Source organism: Oryzias latipes, chromosome 10 (genome assembly GCF_002234675.1).
Source record: "Oryzias latipes chromosome 10, ASM223467v1".
Taxonomy (NCBI): Eukaryota; Metazoa; Chordata; class Actinopteri; order Beloniformes; family Adrianichthyidae; genus Oryzias; species Oryzias latipes.
Genome location: NC_019868.2, coordinates 627638 through 646710, shown reverse-complemented (window position 1 = coordinate 646710; position 19073 = coordinate 627638). Strand labels below are relative to the sequence as shown.

The 19073-nt window shown below is 44.0% G+C and overlaps 1 protein-coding gene across 1 annotated transcript in view; it reads right to left on the bottom strand.

Moving 5' to 3' along the window:
• Window positions 1–16372, bottom strand: part of fstl5 (follistatin like 5) — a gene marked incomplete in the record, with an annotated part of 185151 nt that extends 168779 nt beyond the window's left edge. Inside the window, 1 exon segment of the mRNA XM_023959489.1 lies at window positions 15886–16372.
• Between the last annotated feature and the right edge of the window lie 2701 nt (window positions 16373–19073).

Genomic DNA, 19073 nt, shown 5'->3' with positions numbered 1-19073 from the left:
ACTTCCTTCACACTCAGACCTTCCCGCAGCTTTAGTCAGCTGAGAAGACATCAATGCACGGCCAGCTGTGGAAGCAGAACGAGGTGTAGAATGAACATGGAGAGAGCTCACATCAATATTTGAAAATAACAAAATCAGAGTAATCAGACATAAATCTGCCTAAGCTCCTAGTCACAAAGTTTTCTACTCACCAAGGGACCAATTTAACATGATCTTACATTTTAAATGAAGCTCTGGACATTCAAATTCCAGCAGGATTTTTCCTGCTCACACCTGTGGTCAGGCTTCTGTGATTGGTCAACTGATTTCTTTTTACCAATCATCTTTCTGGGCATAATTGATGTGATTGTTTTGTGATGCAGGAAGTAAATGCCTTCATCAGAAGCAGACAGTGTAGGAGAGCATTGACTTCTGGGAGTCAGAATGCGTCTCTTTGATGTGGACGTTTGAGCTCATACATTTGCATATCACTTTGAACACATCCCAGCAGCATGAGATATTAGAAAGTAAAGACTTGATTGTTTTTTGTCTTTGATTTTCAAAGAAAAAAACCTACATGTATCAAAGTTATATAATAACTGCTTGCTTAATCTTGCATAAAATTGTCTTTTCCAGCCTTCTTTCAGCGATCGTAAAGAGCTTTTTTCTGAGGTTGGCTTTGATCTACCCAGGCAGTCCTCCAAGAAATGTCAGATAGCACTCTGCATGTGACCACTCTGAAGCTTCTGGTTGCTACTGCACGGAAATCTGCATCCATTCATCCTCAGAAGATGTGTGCATTATTCATCACAGCTCTGAAAAACCATCCAGCAAGAAAATGAAGTGATTCGAATTTATCCTTTGTCATGGACAACATTTCAGTCGAGTTTGGTCCACATCTGAGAATAACAGAGAGCCCACTGTGTGCAGCAGCTGCAGCTGAATCTTGAAATTCCCCCAGTAACAGATATTTAATGGTTGAGAGCAGGGCTGAGTAGCTTCGTAAAAAAAGTCTGAAAAGGAGTTTTTTGTGCCATGGCTCTTTTGTGACAAAGATTTGACAGGGAAGAAGTTTAACAGAAACTCCACCAAGTCATTTAGGATGACAGAAGCCTTGCTCTTCAGAGAGATGGAGGAAAAAAGTCCTCCCTTTCTTTAATAGACGTTAGGTTTATTGACCATTTCAAATGTCATGAAGTGCGGGCTTCTGCCACAGAGACGTGGCAGAGGCACATGGGCCTCATACTGTCAACCATCATCAGGCTGATGGGATCGACTGGACAGTGTCCGGAACAATGCCAGCACACGCTGCTGCAGCAGTGGTAAAAACATGGAGTGCGACGAGAGCTGCTGTTAAAATGCGGCGCATGGCCGGACCACCCGGACACACAACCTCATATAACCTCATATTAGGGTGAGGGGGTGGGGGGTCTAGCCTGCGATGCGCCTTGGGGGGGGGCTACTTGGCAGTGGCCCCCCTCCTATGGTTGCCGTATGGAGTGGGCCCCCCCTCTTTCGGTTTTATTTGCACCTTAGACATGTAGGGTCCTTGGTAGGGGGGGTGCTTGGACATCACTGCAAGCAAGCAGCAGATGTCCTCCTGGCACCCTACCCGCCAATTTTAACCGCACCTTAGACATTTAGGGCCCCTTGGTGGGGAGGGTGAGGGGACATCACTGTGAGTAATCAGGAGATGTCCCCTTATTGCCCTACTCGCCAATTTTAACTGCACCCCCCTTAGTACACACACCCCTCCCCCTTCAATATATACATTCCAACATACACACACACACACACACACCCTTTCAAACACACATACACGCACACACATTTTGCTAGGAAGGTGGGACCTGGGTCCATCTGTCCCCTACCCCTTCCCTGGTGGGGGGTGCGGGCCCCTTAGCGATTGCGGCCGTGTCCCTTGGGTGCTGGCTCCCTGGGCCCGGCGGTGCTCTCTCCGCACGGTGGGGGGGTTCATATTACACCTGAGCCGGGGGTGTTCGTGTCCCTGGGGGGTGGGTCCTGGTCCTTGCCCCTGAGCGCTGGGCCCCGCCAAACTTCCAACATGGCCGAGCCTGGTCGGGCCATATTTATAACATCCCTTGTGGGCCGCCCTTTTTTCCCCGGGGTTCTCCCCTCCTGGGCGGGGGCGGCGGGCCCCTGCCTTGCTCCTCCCTGGACCAACCGTGGGCCGGGCGGATGGCTGCCTGGAGTGCGGAGCGGGTCTCCCTTGGGGGGTCCTGGCTCGTACCTGGGGTAGGGGCGGGGGGATGCCCGGAACTCCTGGGTGGTGGTGGGGTGCTCGTCTGGGGCTGTGGGCGTCCTTCTCCGGTGGGGCCCTGCGTTGGGCGCTCCCGGCGCGGCGGGGGGGCTGCTCTCCTGGTTGGGCTGGGGCGGCGCTCTCTTTCCCTCCGTGCCTCCCTGCTCTCTAGCTCTGGGGGCCTTGCGGCGGTCCTGCTGGCCCTGGCCTGGGTGGCGGGCTTGGTCGCCCGGGCGGCGGTTGTTCCCTGCCGGTTCCCGTGTGGCGTTGGGGGGATTTCGGCTGCCACTGCTGCTGCGGCGGGGGTCTTGGGGTGAGGGTGGCTGGGCACTCTCCCTCCTTTTTGTCACGTTCCACCATCCATTTTAGAAGAACATAAACACTCACCTTTGCACTAATAGTTTGCATGATTGAATGACTGAAATATTTCACACTAGTTGGTTTTAAGGCATAAGTATGCGTGTGAACACTATCTGTTTTGTGTGCATGTTGACATGTGGACATTTTTGCAGCTAGCAGGTGTGTTTATAACATTTGAGTGTGTGTGTGGATAGGCCCCGCCCTTTTTGTACTACATTTGAACCTTACCATAATGATTAACAACCAGTAAACTTGTTGCTGTATGCTGCTTCATGGTCTTATCCCCCTTCCCCTCCTATTATCACCCCCTAACCCCCCTCTCTCTAGCGTCCCTCTCTCTTCTTCCCCTCTTTCCTTTTCCGTCCGGTCCAACACCAAAGATTTTCAAACATGATTGAAATTATTAAAGTTTGCCTCAATTACAAAAGGGGTTTATTCAGACATACCTTTGGTTTGTCTGAAGATTAATAACCCCTCTTGTTAAAGTAAAATATGTCCAACACAAGAGGCCCTCAGCTCTCATCTGTCTGCCTAGCTGTTGGACAGGACAAGTTAAAAAAAAAAAAAAAATGCGGCGCATGGCCGGACCACCCGGACACACAACCAACAGCTTCTCATCCACTCACAGCGAAGGGCTGAACTGCTGGATCACTGTCCAACACGACTGCAGCTGTGTAACTGGAGCCAGCAGCTCCCACCCAGCTTAGACGTCAAACATCTGTATGATTGTATTCTATGCATTCATGTGGCATAACAACAATAATACCAAAATAATAGTATCTAACAGAAACTCCCTTGAGATCATCCATGAGCACAGCTGCAGCTCAGACGTGTGCAGGAGAAACATCATAATCACTGGGATTTTCTTTGGCTCAAGAGGAAACTGCAGGCCGTTTGTGCAGAGCTTCATTTCACGAGGAAGAAAGAGTGTCTCCTTAAATTCCTCAGTGCAAAGCAGCTGTTGGTGGTGCTGCTGCAAAGTGTGAGCTGGAGTTGACAGATGATGGTCCTGTTCATTATGGGGGAGTTTGTCTTCAGTCTGAGACATTTCACAGGAAAACCAGCTAAAGGAGGGAGGCAGCGGCAGCTAGTTTGGTTGATGATCCCTTCAGGAAACATCAGATTTATCTCCATTAAACAGTCGGCTAACAAAAATACTTAAACCAAAATAAATTATGACAATACTTGATACAGTATTGCTTTAATCTGAGCTCTACAATGATCTTTTCATTTCTTTTAATAAAAGGGTCACAATGTCAGAGAAAAACGACAGAAGATTGTTTTGCATTAGCACAGTTTTTAAAAAAACAAGACAATTCCTAAATAAACAAAAGGCAAAGTGCTTTATCCAGTCTGACAAAGTCTGCCATAATTCTATGATCAAATAAATGACTGCAATGTTAGAAAACGGTACAGAAGTGGAGGAGGCTTACTTTCACATGTCAAACTACTGAATGGAAACAACTTCATGAGAACATTCTGTATGATGATAAAGGATGTATGGAAAAAAATTCTTATTCTAAATTAGATGGGTAAATTAAAAAGACACAAGAAATTCAGCCACTTTTTATCCTGAATGTCTGCTGGAGTTTTTAAGCTCCAAAGCAAATGGGATCTCCATGAGTGCTGGCTGATGCCAAAGAGCAATCTGCTCATTATATAAACCTTTGGCCCGTTTTGCAGAGGGACTGGACTGGGACAGGACAAAGCAGGGCTCCGTGTGACGTAGTTGGAGACACAGCTGCCCTCAGGCCATGTTCCCGACTGCAGCTGTTTTGGTGAACAACAGAAGTCCAGAGGTCAAACAGTTAACAAACCACACTTTCCACCCGCGTAAAGCAAACAGAGACCTGAAGGTTGCTGGCCTTCATCCTTCAGGTGTCCAATGCAGCAACCAGGGACTGAAATCCGCCAAAAAGCTTCTTTTTTTTCATCCAGCTCCAAATATAACCATAGTCGCGAAATTCTTGTTCTGCAGCACCGTCTGAAATGAGTTGTGACAGGAACAATTTAACAATCCACTTTCAATCACGACATGGAGTGGAAGAGGTTATGCTTCAGAAACACAGAGCAGTTTGAAAAGTCAGAAGACTGACCCCTTTTTCTGTTGGCCTCGTATTGATCTTCCAAGCAAAGAAAAGAAATATGATCCAGTGGAGGGGTTGGGTTTGATTTGGACTGCTCACAGGCCAGATACTCTCCCTCATCATTACAGCAAGTTACAGGGCAAAAAAAGACAAGAAGAGGCTTTCTGTTTCTGTTTACATCTTTACAAACAAGAGTGAAGACTCATAAAAGAGGAGTGCTTGGTGCACATGAGAGGGGAAAAATATCATTCACATCAAACAAGCTGCTGCCATGTTTAGGAGAAAAGAATGTCAGTGTCTCCTAAACACGGCAGCAGAGTAGTGTGAGGGTCTACTGCACAATGAAGACTTCTCCCACAGAAGAGCAAAACACCAAAGGCAGACGGAGAGCAGCGCTGGGACACGGCAGTGCTTAAAGAAAGGCTAAAAGTGGGAAGAGCTGATGTGAAAAGGAGAGAACTTTGTTCCAAATGTCACTGTTGAAGCATAGCCAGAAGAGTAAACTATGAGGTTTAAAACAAAACTTTGCATTCAGTTTACAGTTTGTGAGATTTAGCCATTTTGTATTTCATATGCACTTGACCCTGTTGGTTATCCCATGGCAATGGAAAAAAAATCGCGTTAATACAAAAGCATTTGGTCAACTGAAGAATAACCAAAAAATAGGCAGAAGTCAAGACGTAAAAACACCAGTGGCGTGGAGTCAGGTGGATGCAATCTGCTAAAATGTAGCTTAAAAATATATCAATAAAACAGGTTTAGAAAATGAATGAATGTCTGATTACGTTGTTGCTAGTTTGTGACCCATTTAGTCTTTTTTATCCCTAGAAATGTGCATTACGAACGCAGTAGGTGTGGCCCGCAGTACACGTGCCTCCAGGCAGAGGGCGCTAGTGATCCCAGAGAATGTGACGCCACAGCTAAAGAATAATAGAATTAGTGGGAGCAAGTCAAGTGCAGCCGTCCAGTTATTCTTTAACCCTTGTGCTATCCTAGGCACTCTAACGTTGGGAGGTGGGTCATCTAGACCCACTAGACAGTGCTCTGAACCTTTTTTCTTCAATGATTTGTGATCTTCACTGGTGTCCATGGATTACATGAAATCTTTCCACCTTTATCCACCTTTGTCATGGTAGGGAGAACACGTCAATGCAAAGGGGGGGGTCATAAGATAGCACAAGGGTTAATAATGTTTAGCATCATTTTTTAAATGTAGTATCAGTCATTTCTTGTCTCTACGATGTTTAATTTGGTTTTATGCTTTGAATTCTGGTATGTTATGTTCTCCATGTGTGCAGCACTTTGGGTCTCCTTGGCTGGTGGGGGAAGCTGCTTTATAAATAAATTAATGATGATGATGTGTCTAAACTCAGGAATTTGTGGAGACACATGTCTGGCAGTGATCTCCACTTAGACAGAGACATAAAACTGAAGAAAGACAAAGGACACGTCTATTGACAGGATATCTGTGTGTTTCTTCAAAAGAGTGGCACATCGACGTAAAAGTAAGTCAATAATAATCTGGTGATTTTTTTTCTTTGCTCCAGTTTGTAAACAGAAGAAAAATGCTGAAATGAAATTTTAAACAAAAAGGACATTTAAAAAAAACACTGTAACCACTTAAACCACAAGCACTTTAATCAAACGGTGAATAAGTTACTCTGTAAGGTTCATTTGTTTGTAAATCTGACTGATGATGTCAGTGCCTCACCAGCTGTTAACCCTTGAAATACACCCATAACAAGCAAATGCATCTACAGTTGAGGAGGTCAGATGTTAACCATTTCAACCAGAAAATTAAAAACGTGAAAATAAAAACTCCACCATAAGATCCTAAGATTACTTCATGTGACTTCACAGTTGTCAATCAATCCATCAATCCATCCATCCATCCATCCATCCATCCATCCATCCATCCATCCATCCATCCATCCATCAACCAATCAATCTATCAATACTTTATGTCCTGTGAGGGAAATGTGTCTTGTACTAAGGAGTCCACAGCTGCATCATAAAGAACACAACAGAATAAGCATACACAATAAGACCACAGCCACAAAAATATCAACCACAGGCACTTGCTCTAGAACAGGGGGGTCAAACTCATTTTCACCGAGGGCCATATCAGCATAGTGTCTGTCCTCAAAGGGCCGGAAATGACTTATGCAATCAACTACATGTAATGAAAAATAAACGTAACTACTTCTTAATGTTAAACAACTAATTTATTCATTTATTTTAACTTTTTAAAGTGACAATCACAGTTGCATAGAAAACATATATTTGCTTGTTACTTTAGCATAAATCCTTTTACATTTGATTCTGTCAGGTTAGGTTATATGGACAGTGTTTAAGTCCTAATGTAAAGTTGCCCAATCCCATATTTCAAGTCAGATTTTTATTTTTTATTTTAAGAAATTAAAAACTGTTATGCTCTCTGGGGCCACATAAAATGACATGGAGGGCCACCTTTGGCCCCCGGGCCTTGAGTTTGACACATGTGCTCTAGACCATTTCCAGTTTGTTCAGCAGTCTTCTGTGCACAATGTTCTGAAAGACAGGTCCTTCTGAGCATGCTCCAACTGTCAGCTTTGTTTGCACTGTCAAGCCAATTCAGGGAAATGTCATAGTGGTGACAATCAGACAACACAAATGCAGTATAAAAAAAAGAAGCAAATTTGGGTGAAAAAAAATTATGTGAAGGTGCTTGTGGGATAGATAAAACTCAAATCATACTGTGGTGTGTTGCTTTTTGACAGGAAATGTGTCTTACTGCATTTGGTGGACCAAAAGCTTAAAAAAAAAGTAAAAGTAAAAAAAAAACAACAACACAAAGCTGCATTACAAAAACGGGACCGCTAATTCGTCAATCAGACGTGTTAGAGCATCATCACAGTTTTTTCTTGTCAGTTTGGATAAAGCAACAGCAGAATTCTTGTTAAGAAAGATGCTGTAGAATGGATGACACTGAAGTTTGCTTCCTGTTCACAACTTCCAATTGGCGAGGGAACTAAAGGAACATCCCACTGCATTTTTCACACTAGCGAGTCCTGTTCAAAAAACACAGGAATTGGACTACTCAGACCTGGATTAAATTAGGATTTAGATAGCAAAGAATACATTAGACACAGTTACTCATTTGTGAAACCTTTATCTAAGGTCCAACAGGATCAACAGAGCAGGAATCGGTAATGTCAAATCCCTGCTGGGTTGGGTACAATCCACCTCTCGTCAAGCCTGACATAGAGGGCGGAACACCTCAAAACTATTGTGGATCTGGACCATTTCACTGATAATTAACAGTTTTAGGGTTTGGTAAATTAGCAAACCTTGTTTCAAGTGGCCACTTAACTCATTTCTCCAAGGCTTTTATTAGTACAACAAGTAAGATTTCAAAGAGGATCCAAAAATGTGCCTCTAAAAATGATTTTGTGTTTTACAGATGGAGGTAGATATTGACATAGTTGTGGGTTTGTGGAGATAGGGCTTTGCTTTCTGATGAAATCACTAAAGAGATTCCACAAATTTGTCCTTATGAATAATACTGAGCAAGGAATGCTGAAGGCAACTGTCTGCTCTTTTCAAAGTTAAACAAAAATGTTCTTGATACTTCAAAATCATTACTTTGAAAAATGTATTTTTGCAGCAGCAGCAGGATTCCCCTTTTGTTTTTACGGCATTTTGTGTCGTTTTTACACATTTCCTTAGGTCATTTTCATCTGAATGTGTAAGTCTCCAACAGACGTTTTTAGTTTTGACTGAATAAAATGTAATTCATGCTCACTGTACTGCCCTGTTAGAGGCATTAGTGGATGAAAAAAGCTCCATCCAAGAAGACAAATGCTTTTGCTTTAGTTACATTTTTTTAACTGTGTAAATAGATTGGGTAACCATAAGATCTCCTAATCCTAATCGAATTAGTATGTTTTTGTTTAGGTGAAGAAGCAGCCAGCATTCAAGTAATTTCCCGCCAGAGAAAATAAAGTTAATCTGAATCTGAACGTGTCCCATACTGAATAGAAACAGTAGAGAAAACATGGTGTGTGTGTTGTACAATCACAATAACTACACTGATATAAAAGGTAGTCTCAAAAAAAGAGTAAAAAAGATGATTGGTCCTTTCTACGGTGTTCTCTGCTGGTTTTCTTTCACATCCATTAGGATGGGCACTCCTCCCTCACACCAGATATGATCTGAACCAAAGCTTGACCATCAAGGTTAAATGAGAAACTTAAGGTAACTGTTTCCAGGTAAATATAAGCTGTTAAACAGACAGGAGTATTGAAAACTTCTGAAAACCTAAAACATCTCCAGGAAGTGTTTCATTATTCCTGCAAAAAGGCTGTGGAGGCATTAAAACCTGCCTGTAGCTCATCCCACCTGTCAGCTGGCTTTAATGACTCTCAAACATGCCGGTTACATCTGCAGGGAAAATACCAAAGGAAGAATCCTTTGAACAAGTTGTCCCTCCGGAAGCTCTATATCCCTGTCATACTGAGCCATAATTGGCCTGTTAGGTCCATTCATTTGACCTGTTGGGTCAACATGTGCCTAGAAACAGTAAAAACAGTAGTAAAAGAAAGTTTAAGACATAAAACTGAAATGCTTTTTGGATCTAATTGTTAGCTGCATAGTTTGTGGTTGCACCTAAACATTTCAATTAAAGCCAGGAAAAATACAGACAGAGAAAACAAAGCAGACTTGGGACTAAATCAGGCATAAAGGGACCTGGTTCCACATCAGAATGAGTGTTTCATGGTCTGTGGATTTGCTCATGAACTTTTATTCTTATTTAGTCTGGTTTGCCTTGTTTGTCTTTTTTGTGAGTACGTTCTTTACCCCCTCTTTTTTCATAAAAGGTGTTTTCTTGCATTCTCTCCAATTCTTTTCTTTGTCTGTTTGTCTGGCTCTGTTCCTCACTGCCACAGCTGATCTCTTTAAGTCATTACTCTTCTTTCCATATACACTGCTAGCTTTTCTTTGTAAAGTGCAGGATATTTGTCATTGTTTGCTTCGTATTCTCCATTTCTTTGTTTTCCTACATTGGCTGCTTTTTAGTATTAGAGGACATTCATTCTCTGAGCGGCTGTCTTCTTCCATCTATCAAAGCCTTTGGATCTTATTTAACCAGCAACAAACAGTGCAAAATATTTCAATCTAACAAAAAGGGCTTAGCCCAAGACTTTCCATTTACTTCTGTTTCTCAAGAAGAAAGCTCACGCTCTTGTTTCAGTCATGTGCACACAGTGGTACTCCCTTTTAGGTTAAAAAATGTATGTGCCACCACAATTATGAGAAAATGGATTAAAAATTGAAGAGACAAATACTAAGGATCCAAACCAATGTGGCCAGAGCAACCTCCAAAGAGATTAGAGGTGAAATCCAAGGTCAGTGTTCATCAGCGTGGGATCACACCACCCGTTACAGTTTGAGCCAAAGTGGACTTCATAGGAGAGGGAGAGGATGTCACTGTCCTTCAAATCATAGAAAAGCAACAAAGCATAATGATAACCCATGAAGTTTCTAGATGAACAGTTGGTTTGTGTGTAAAGTGTAAGATTAGAAAAAACTTAAACTTTTTCCCTTTAAACATCATTTCTATGTTTAAATTATAAAAACGAAGCATGTCAAAAAAAGAAGATTGCGTCTACTGTGAGACATGGCGGAGGCTTTGTCATGGTCTGGAGCTGCTTTGATACATTTGGTACAAAGTGTCTCTAAACTATGCAGCTACAATAAAATGTGAAGACAACCAAGGCTTCATGGTGTAAAATGTTCTGCTTAACGTCAGAAAGTATGGTTTAGGTCCCAAGTCTTAAATCTTCCAACGGCACAACGACCCAAAATCCAAACTGCTAAAACACCAAGAATGACTGAGAGCAAAGGTTTCACTTTTTTAAGATTTAATACATCATGAGGAGTTTAAATTATTTTCTAAATATGGTTTGCAGTGGCTGAAAGGCCATGGGTGGCTTATTAAAACAACTTGAAAACATGTTGTCATTTTCCATTTTTTCAAAACCAAATCATCATGACTCCACAAAGATTGAATGTGTGAGAAAATTTGCTTGTAAACAAAATAAGTCAATTTGTGAATCGACTGTCACACCTGAATGCCTGAGATGTCAGTCAAAACCTGAAACACTGCCGTTTCACCTCCAACACAACGTGCTTTCCCAAACATACAACTCTAGTGTCACGTCATCTCAAAGGCGCCCCAACTCCTCCCATCTGCAGCTCCCTTTAGAGGTTGCCATCCCCCTCACACTGAGCTCTTTTCCACTCATATCTTGGAACACCTTTGATCAGTTACTAAGATTTCTCTCTTCCTCTTGGTGGAAAGCATTACTGCTTTAAAAGTCTTTGCTTCCCAGCAGTGCTCAAATGGAAGTCATTGTAATGGAAAGCACAGCTACCCCATTAACTCAAGACCAGCCCAGCTGGCAGCACCTATCACCTACTTGTTATTAAATGGCTTTATTGGATAAAAAGGACAGAGTGGGGAGACTTTTTTCTGGCTCTGGAGTGGGGAGGGAAGTGTTTTCCCAGTGGGAATGTCCTGAAAACTGTTGTTTGCCTTTGTCTTCATCCTCATGGGTTTGAACATTACTCAGTTTCATTCCAGGGCCTTTCTTTTTCCAAATCCAGATCCACCTACAAAGAAGCTCTTTCTTAGATGAAATGTGCATGTTTATTAAGCATGTTCATTGCATTTTGTGCAATATCTTTAATATATCCCTCTTATAAAACATACATCACTTCCTCACTTCAAGCAGGCAATTAATTAGTTAGTCCAGCCTTGAAAATGAGATCCACATATCTCTCTAATGCACCAGAGGAAACAGATTCTATCTGCTGGTTTCAAACAGCTTTGACAGATTCCAGGCAATGCTGGAGAAAAAGGGATTGAAGTTGGATTATACAGAGCTACAGATGCCTATAGAATGGGGTATTAGAAAAAAACGATTCGGCAATATATTGCGATAGTTCATTTGGCGATATTTGTATCGATTCAAAATGCTGTCAGGACGATATTTATATAATTATTTCTGAGCGTTCTTCAGCGTCTGACTCTTGTTTCCACTTCAACCTCCGACCGCTAGTTGGAAGCAGAGCACACAGAGCCTCTGAGCAGCTCTACACGCACAAAACAAGAGGAAGACCTCAGCCAGAGGCAGCTTTTTTATTCTTATGAGACATGAACTACTTACTTTTTACCTGGGATGGATACCAAACAGAAACTCTGTGCCATGTTGCAGTCAGTAACATATCAAATCGCGGATTGCGTGCTTTGTAGTGGAATCAGATAAGAATGAGTGAAGCACTGCAGCTTCACATAAACCCTTGTGCTATCTTAGATGACCCCACCCTTACATTGACGTGTTATTCCTACCATGACAAAGGTGGATAAATGGTAAATACTTATATAGCACTTTCTACCTTCTTTTGAAGGCCCAAAGCGCTTTACAGTCACAGTCCCATTCACCCGTGCACACACACATGCACACACACATTCACACACTGGCAGCTGCTTCGCTGCCGAACACTGGCACCAACCTCCCACCAGAGGCAAGGTGGGGTTCAGTGTCTTGCCCAAGGACACTTCGACACATGGGCGTGCAAGGCGGGAATCGAACCTGCAATCTTACGAGCATAGGTCGACCGCCCTACCGCTGCACCACGGCCGCCCGCATAAAGGAGGAAAGATGTCATGTTATCTATGGACACCAGTGAAGATCACAAATCCATTCATTCATTCATTTTCTTAACCGTTTTATCCCTTTCGGGGTCACGGGGCTGCCGGAGCCTATCCCGGCCACTTGTGGGCGAAGGCAGGGGGGACACCCTGAACAAGTCGCCAGTTTGTTGCAGGGTAGAATGTCCTCACTCACACACCCATTCACTCCCGCACTCACACCTATGGTCAATTTAGAGTTGCCAATTAACCTATGAAGCATGTTTTTGGATGGTGGGAGGAAGCCGGAGACCCCGGAGAGAACCCACGCATGCACGGGGAGAACATGCAAACTCCACACAGAAAGGTCCCCCACTGATGTTCTGTTTTTCACGTCCCCCAGCCGGGACTTGAACCGGGGGCCTTCTTGCTGTGAGGCAAGAGCGCTAACCACTGTGCCACCGTGCAGCCCAAGATCACAAATCATTGAAGAAAAAAGGTTCAGAGCACTGTCTAGTGGGTCTAGATGACCCAACCCCCAATGTTAAAGTGCCTAGGATAGCACAAGGGTTAATAAGCTAATGCACTTAGCATCAACCAAAATGCTATTGCCAAAGCGGGCTAAAGTTCTGCAGAACCTCCCAGCAATCGATTCTAGTTTAGTGACCTGATGGATCAGAGGGATGTGTATAGCGCCCTGAAAAAAGGCCTCCATCGTAGCGATCAGCGTTAGTTTACTTCCGTGTGAGAAAGCGTGGCTGCAGCGGTGCAGTGCAGACTGATATGTCAACAAAGCATCTTTGTCACATTAAAGGAACTCTCCTTTACCCTGTCATACTGGCTCATCATCACACTTTATTGTTCCTGGAAGAAATGTGCCCCCCCCCCCCCCCCGCCCCCTTTATTTTTGAAACACCATTCAGGCTCCTGAACTGTTTAAAAGTACTGGAGAAGCTACATTAACCAATATTGAAAATAAAAAGCGCTTTATATCCCCAATCATACTATTACAACCTTATTAGTTAAGGCACATTCATTCTATTTTTTTCCTATACTGAAATATATTTTGCTGTGGAAATCAGACAATGTTGAGTGTTCCCTTTCTATATTTAAAGTTACCAAAATAAAAGCACAACAAATTTGACTGGGTGAAAGCAGCTTATATATGAGATACAGTTGCAGTGCTTAAAATTGTGATCATTAAATAAACTGAATTTCACAATTTTATTACAATGAAATTCAGGGATAGTTTATTCTAAGTCATATTTAAAAAAATAAAAAAAGAGAGAGAAAATGTGTTCCAGTACAACATCAGGATATGTATCGTATCGTGGGACGCGTATTTGGATTCGTATCGTATCGCCAGACTCTTCCCAATACACACCTCTACTATAGAAGCATGCTTTCTGCAGGTTTCACGAACCTTATACAAGAATGTATGCTAAACTCTTTTCCAGCCTGGAAGAATGACGACTTGATCTCTGAGGCACCGGTGTAGGTACCATAACCATTCGGCCTGCAACAACCGCTCAGGGTCCTTCAACTAGTGCTGACGTCACATTATCTGATTGGCTGTCCGATGGTCCGATGACGTATCAGATAGTGATTGGTCTGGGCAAATTACTATACTACCATAGAAGAAGATAGTATGCGTGAAATGAAAATATGTAGGGCCTCAGCAGATCTCCACGCTACGCAGTTTGTCCAAGTGGGGCTACCGTAGTGTGACGTTATCCTCAGTCAAAAGGACCCCGAATGGTTATTGCAGGCCGAATGGTTATGGTACCTACACCGGCTTTCGCTGCGTGTGGGTACAAGAATGCTCATTTAAGGACATCAACCTAAAGTTGGCCTCGTGCGTTTCACCCACGAAAAGAAACAACATCCAAACTAATGCAAAGATGGATGTGCATATTGTGCATAAAATTAAAGCATTTTGCTGATCACAGCTAGCTCCACGGAGAAAGTGGGTGAGTGTGTTAGCCTGGCGGCGAGGCTGGCAGCACACACTCTTCCTGGAAGGGGCTGTTCCTCACTGGTCTACCTCACAGTGTGAAAAAACACTAATTTTCATGGAATGGGCGTGGCTGCTGCTCAGAGTGCAGGTTTTTAGAGGAATACTGAACGCATATACAGAGCAAAATACATCTTTGGTGTTTTTTCTACATTGAGGAATGAACATTATTATACACTTAAAAGCTCAAAAACTTGATTTTGCGTAGGACAGGCCCTTTCAGACAGGGTTTAGCTCTGTTTGAATTGGAGAGGAAAATGCAGGATTGAAGACAAACATTCTTTATCTTACGCCTTTAATATCTCAAGATGGAACTGTGGCACCAGGCAGATGAGGACTGTATCTTGCAAAACTAAAATAAAATGTTGCGGGCAGTCCCTTATTAAAGTTTAAATAGATTTTTCCTTGAGCCTTTGTAGACTGGATAAGTCAATGAAAAAAGGGACGCCTCTAACACAACCAGGGGGGCTCAATGAACTTTGAAATATGTAAAAACAGATCCTCTGAGAGTTTTCTCTGCTATTGACAGAATATGTGTGTCTGCGGAGTGGGGGGGGGGGGGGGGTAAACTGCTGACCAGTAAATTGTTATGTTGGACCATCTCTAAAAGTTCACTATCATCGTGTCCTTGGGACAGTCACCTAACCTTACATCCCCATCATCAGTGAGTTTCTTTGGTTATGTGTTTGTCCCATATTGTAAAGTCGTTTTCTATATGTTTGTATTGGTTACATGTAAAAAGGCAGTCCTGTAACATATTTAGCCAATGATATTGAAATAACATGATATATTATCTCTTTGCTGTGAACAGATACATCTGGTGGTTGTAGTTGCTGTAAATTACACTAGATCTTGACACCCAAACACTGTTGTTGCTCATAATCTCAACCAACAGAGTCCTTTCATCGATGTTGTCAACTAAAGTTCTGATGACTGCAGAACTCTAAATGGTTTTCTGCCTGCATGGACTCCATCTGCTCCACCATTAGAAAAGCAGACTTTAAATTTCTCCTCAATGTAAATACACAGCAGTGAACACAGAACAGACTGTCAGAGCTGAGGTTGGAAAACAGAAGAATAATCCCTGCACTGCAACGATGTCAGTCAAGGATTAACATGCGAGGGTTGGGGGTGGGGTGGTAGTGGGAGGACACGAAGTATCCCGCTGAAAATGCACTATGAATAAAACCAGTCTAACAGTACTGGTGGTTCTTAAAAAGCCTTTGCTCTGCGCTCCTAATTGAAGGAGTCTAAAACAAACTTCTGCTCCCCCTCACATGAGCTGGTTCCCGGTTCCGAACCTGGAGCTGGATAAATGGAAACAGTAAAAAATTAAAAATAAAAGAACTGGAGGCGGCTCACATCGGGAGACAAAGTGGATCAGAGTGACCCGTTGGATTACAGGGAGCGAGCACGACGATGGAGGCTAAACTCCTGACTGTGAGAGGCGGACTTTTCACGGATGATAGTTAGTCCACAAAAGAAAACGTGAGGTTTCTTTCCTTCTTACCTGTGTATCCTGTGCCACAGCGAGGAGAGAGTAATCCAGAAAGACTCCTCAACTAAGTGTCATTGACGACGGTCTCCGAGTCCGTTCCGGTCCGATCCGCGCCTGCTGTGTTGTATTTCCGATTGGTCAGAGACGGACGTCCACAGCAGAAGTTTGCTCCCACGAGCAGCTCTAGGGAACGCTGCTAATCCTTTCCAAAAATAACGTGGTTGCTCAGCAGAGCTGGAGAAACGCGGGAGTTCAGCACCACAGCGGAGTGGACAGCTCCGCTCTCTGCGCTCGTGTGCGCCTCAGAGGCAGGAGCCACCAGCCCCAACCTCACCCACGGGCTCGGTCCCGTCCGGATTTACATACAATCACACACGGGGGGAGGGCGCGGAGCGAGGCGCCAGCCAATCACAGATGCCCCGTAGTAAGCGGTGTAGGCAAGACAGGGAGGATGGGCCGACGGACGGGATGTTCCACGGATCGGTGCTTCCACGCCGACCTGGACTGTCCGTGGCAAAAACGGGTGGGAGAGGGAAGCGGGGGCGCGAGGCATGGCTTCTTTATAGCTGCTCATCCTCACAAACGCAGACTTTTACAGCCTGCGCACGCACCCCCTCACTTGTAACTCAGTGATGGAACGGAGAGGAGAAGGTTCTGCTGCATCCGCCACTTTTTCAGCCCGACTCCCAGACTCGTGACCTTAAAGGGGTTGAGTGCTCCTACATTCCCCACTACACTCTGACACTGCCTATTTAATTACTGCTTTGAAGCATAAAAACTGCAATTTTTCAAATCAATGCACTTAAGTGCACATTCATTTTACTTTTCCACATCATTTATGGAATATTATGAAGCAGTTTGTCATATTTCACCCCTGAAATCGCTGCATCTTTGAAGTAGTTACTTGCCTTTCTGGCAGCTATTTAGAGATTCACATTTCAAGCATTTAGCACTTGGGATTTATCACATATTATGCACTGTAGAGGTTAAACTACTCAAAGGTGCACGGAAAAGATGGTCTTTAACAGTCAAGGCCAGATTTTGCATTGTGAAAGTGCTGAATCTTCAGTCAATGTGACCTCATGTCTTGTAATTGGTAGACTTACACTTATGTCATAAAACCTAAGCGATCAAAAGGATTTTTTTCAATTGATCTAACTGTAAATGAAGCATAATTCCATGATAAGTTAAAGTTATGTTGATTCTCTCCTAAATATTAATTTATATTTTTACATCCAATGAAGACACATAAATAAAACTTAGAAACATGTAATTAAAGAGAAATAAAATAAATTTAAAGTTCTGTCAAGACTTGATTTTGTGACCTGGTGTGACCCCCTAACCTCATGGAGCTGTGTGTACATCTCAATCAAGAATTTAGAGGGCACTGAGAGGGTTGGGGAGGGGGGCTCAGATATTATGGCGGGGGGGGGGGGGGGGGGGGTTGTAGTGCGTAGGGTTTTAGGGTTATGGGGGGTGGCTGTGGGTGCGTGGCGATCCCTGGGTTGCTAAGGTCGCGTGCCTGGGCTGGCTTGCGGAGACGGGGCGCCGGTCGGGTGGTGGCCGGCTCATGGGTTCCGGGGGCCCTGGCTTCGTCCCTGGCCTTTGTCTCAGTGTCCGGCGCCCGGTGGCCCCCATGGCTGCCGCCTGGTACGGCTAAGCGCTCCTGTCTTGTGGCCTGGGGGCCGGACACTGGATTCGCTTGTGCCTCTGGGCATTGGGGGGGCCCCTGTAGGGGGGCATTCTCTGTGCCTGGCTGGTGGGGTGGGCGGTCCCCTCCTCCTCCCCTCCCGGGCTGCCTGGGTCCGGATGCTGGGGGGGCTTCTGGCCTGGGGGGCTCTCCTCCCCTCTCCTGGTCTGACTGGTCTGGCTGGGTAGGATCTGGCTCCCCTTATGAACACACGGTTCACGTCGGCAGCATGCATGTATCTCCACCCCCACGTGCACGTGCACACTCTCACACTGCTCCCTGTCTGCTTCATCCCTCCTCCTTACCTACAGTGTATTGATGAACAGATTTTTTTCGCTCATCTTAGTGTCAGATTTTCACCTTTTATGTAACATTCGTCTTTCCAGCAGATCTGGTATAATTGTTACAGCTTAAAATAATAACTTATTCAAATCAGTGCTTGTATCCCCCACCTTTTCACCTTTCTTCCTTTTACTCTCTTCCACCCTCCCCTCACATTCTTCCCCTCTCCCTCCCCACACACACTAAATGTAACATATAAATAAAAAATAATACGACAAAAAGGGGTTTATACAAATCTACATTCTAGTTTCTTGAAGCTATATAACCTCTTTTTGTGATAGTAAAACCTGTCCAACACAAAAAGCCTTCAGCTCTAATCTGTTTGCTCAGCTGTTGAACAGAACAAGTTAAAAAAAAAAAAAAAAGAATTCAGAGATTCCAGAACAAAACTTTGGAGTTACAAAAAAGTTACAAAATTACTCTTTTTTTTTGTTTTTTTTTGTTTTGTTTTTTTTTTAACTTGTCCTGTCCAACAGCTAGGCAAACAGATGAGAGCTGAGGGCCTCTTGTGTTGGACATATTTTATTTTAACAAGAGGGGTTATTCATCTTCAGACAAACCAAAGGTATGTCTGAATAAACCCCTTTTGTAATTGAGGCCAAACTTTATTAATTTCAATCATGTTTGAAAATCTTTGGTGTTGGACCGGACGGAAAAGGAAAGAGGGGAAGAAGAGAGAGGGACGTTAGAGAGAGGGGGGGGTAGGAGGGTGATAATCGGAGGGGAAAGGGGGTAAGACCATGAAGCAGCATAGAGCAGACAGGCTTACTGGTTGTTTATCATTACGGTACGGTTCAAATGTAGTACAAAAAGGGCGGGGCCTGTTCACACACACCCAAATATCACCAACACACCTGCTAGCCGCAAAAATGTCCACATGTCAACATGCACACAAAACAGATAGTGTTCACGAACGCATACCCATGCCTTCAAACCAACTAGTGTGAAATCTTTCATTCATTCAATCATGCAAACTATCAGTGCTCAGGTGAGCGTTTATGTTCCTCCAAAATGGATGGTGGAATGTGAAAAGAAGGAGGAGGAGCGCCCAGCCACCCCCACACCCATACCCCCGCCGCAGCAGCAGCGGCAGCCGGAATTCCCCCAACGCCACACGGGAACAGGCAGGGAACAACCGCCCCCGGGCGACCAAGACCGCCACCCAGGC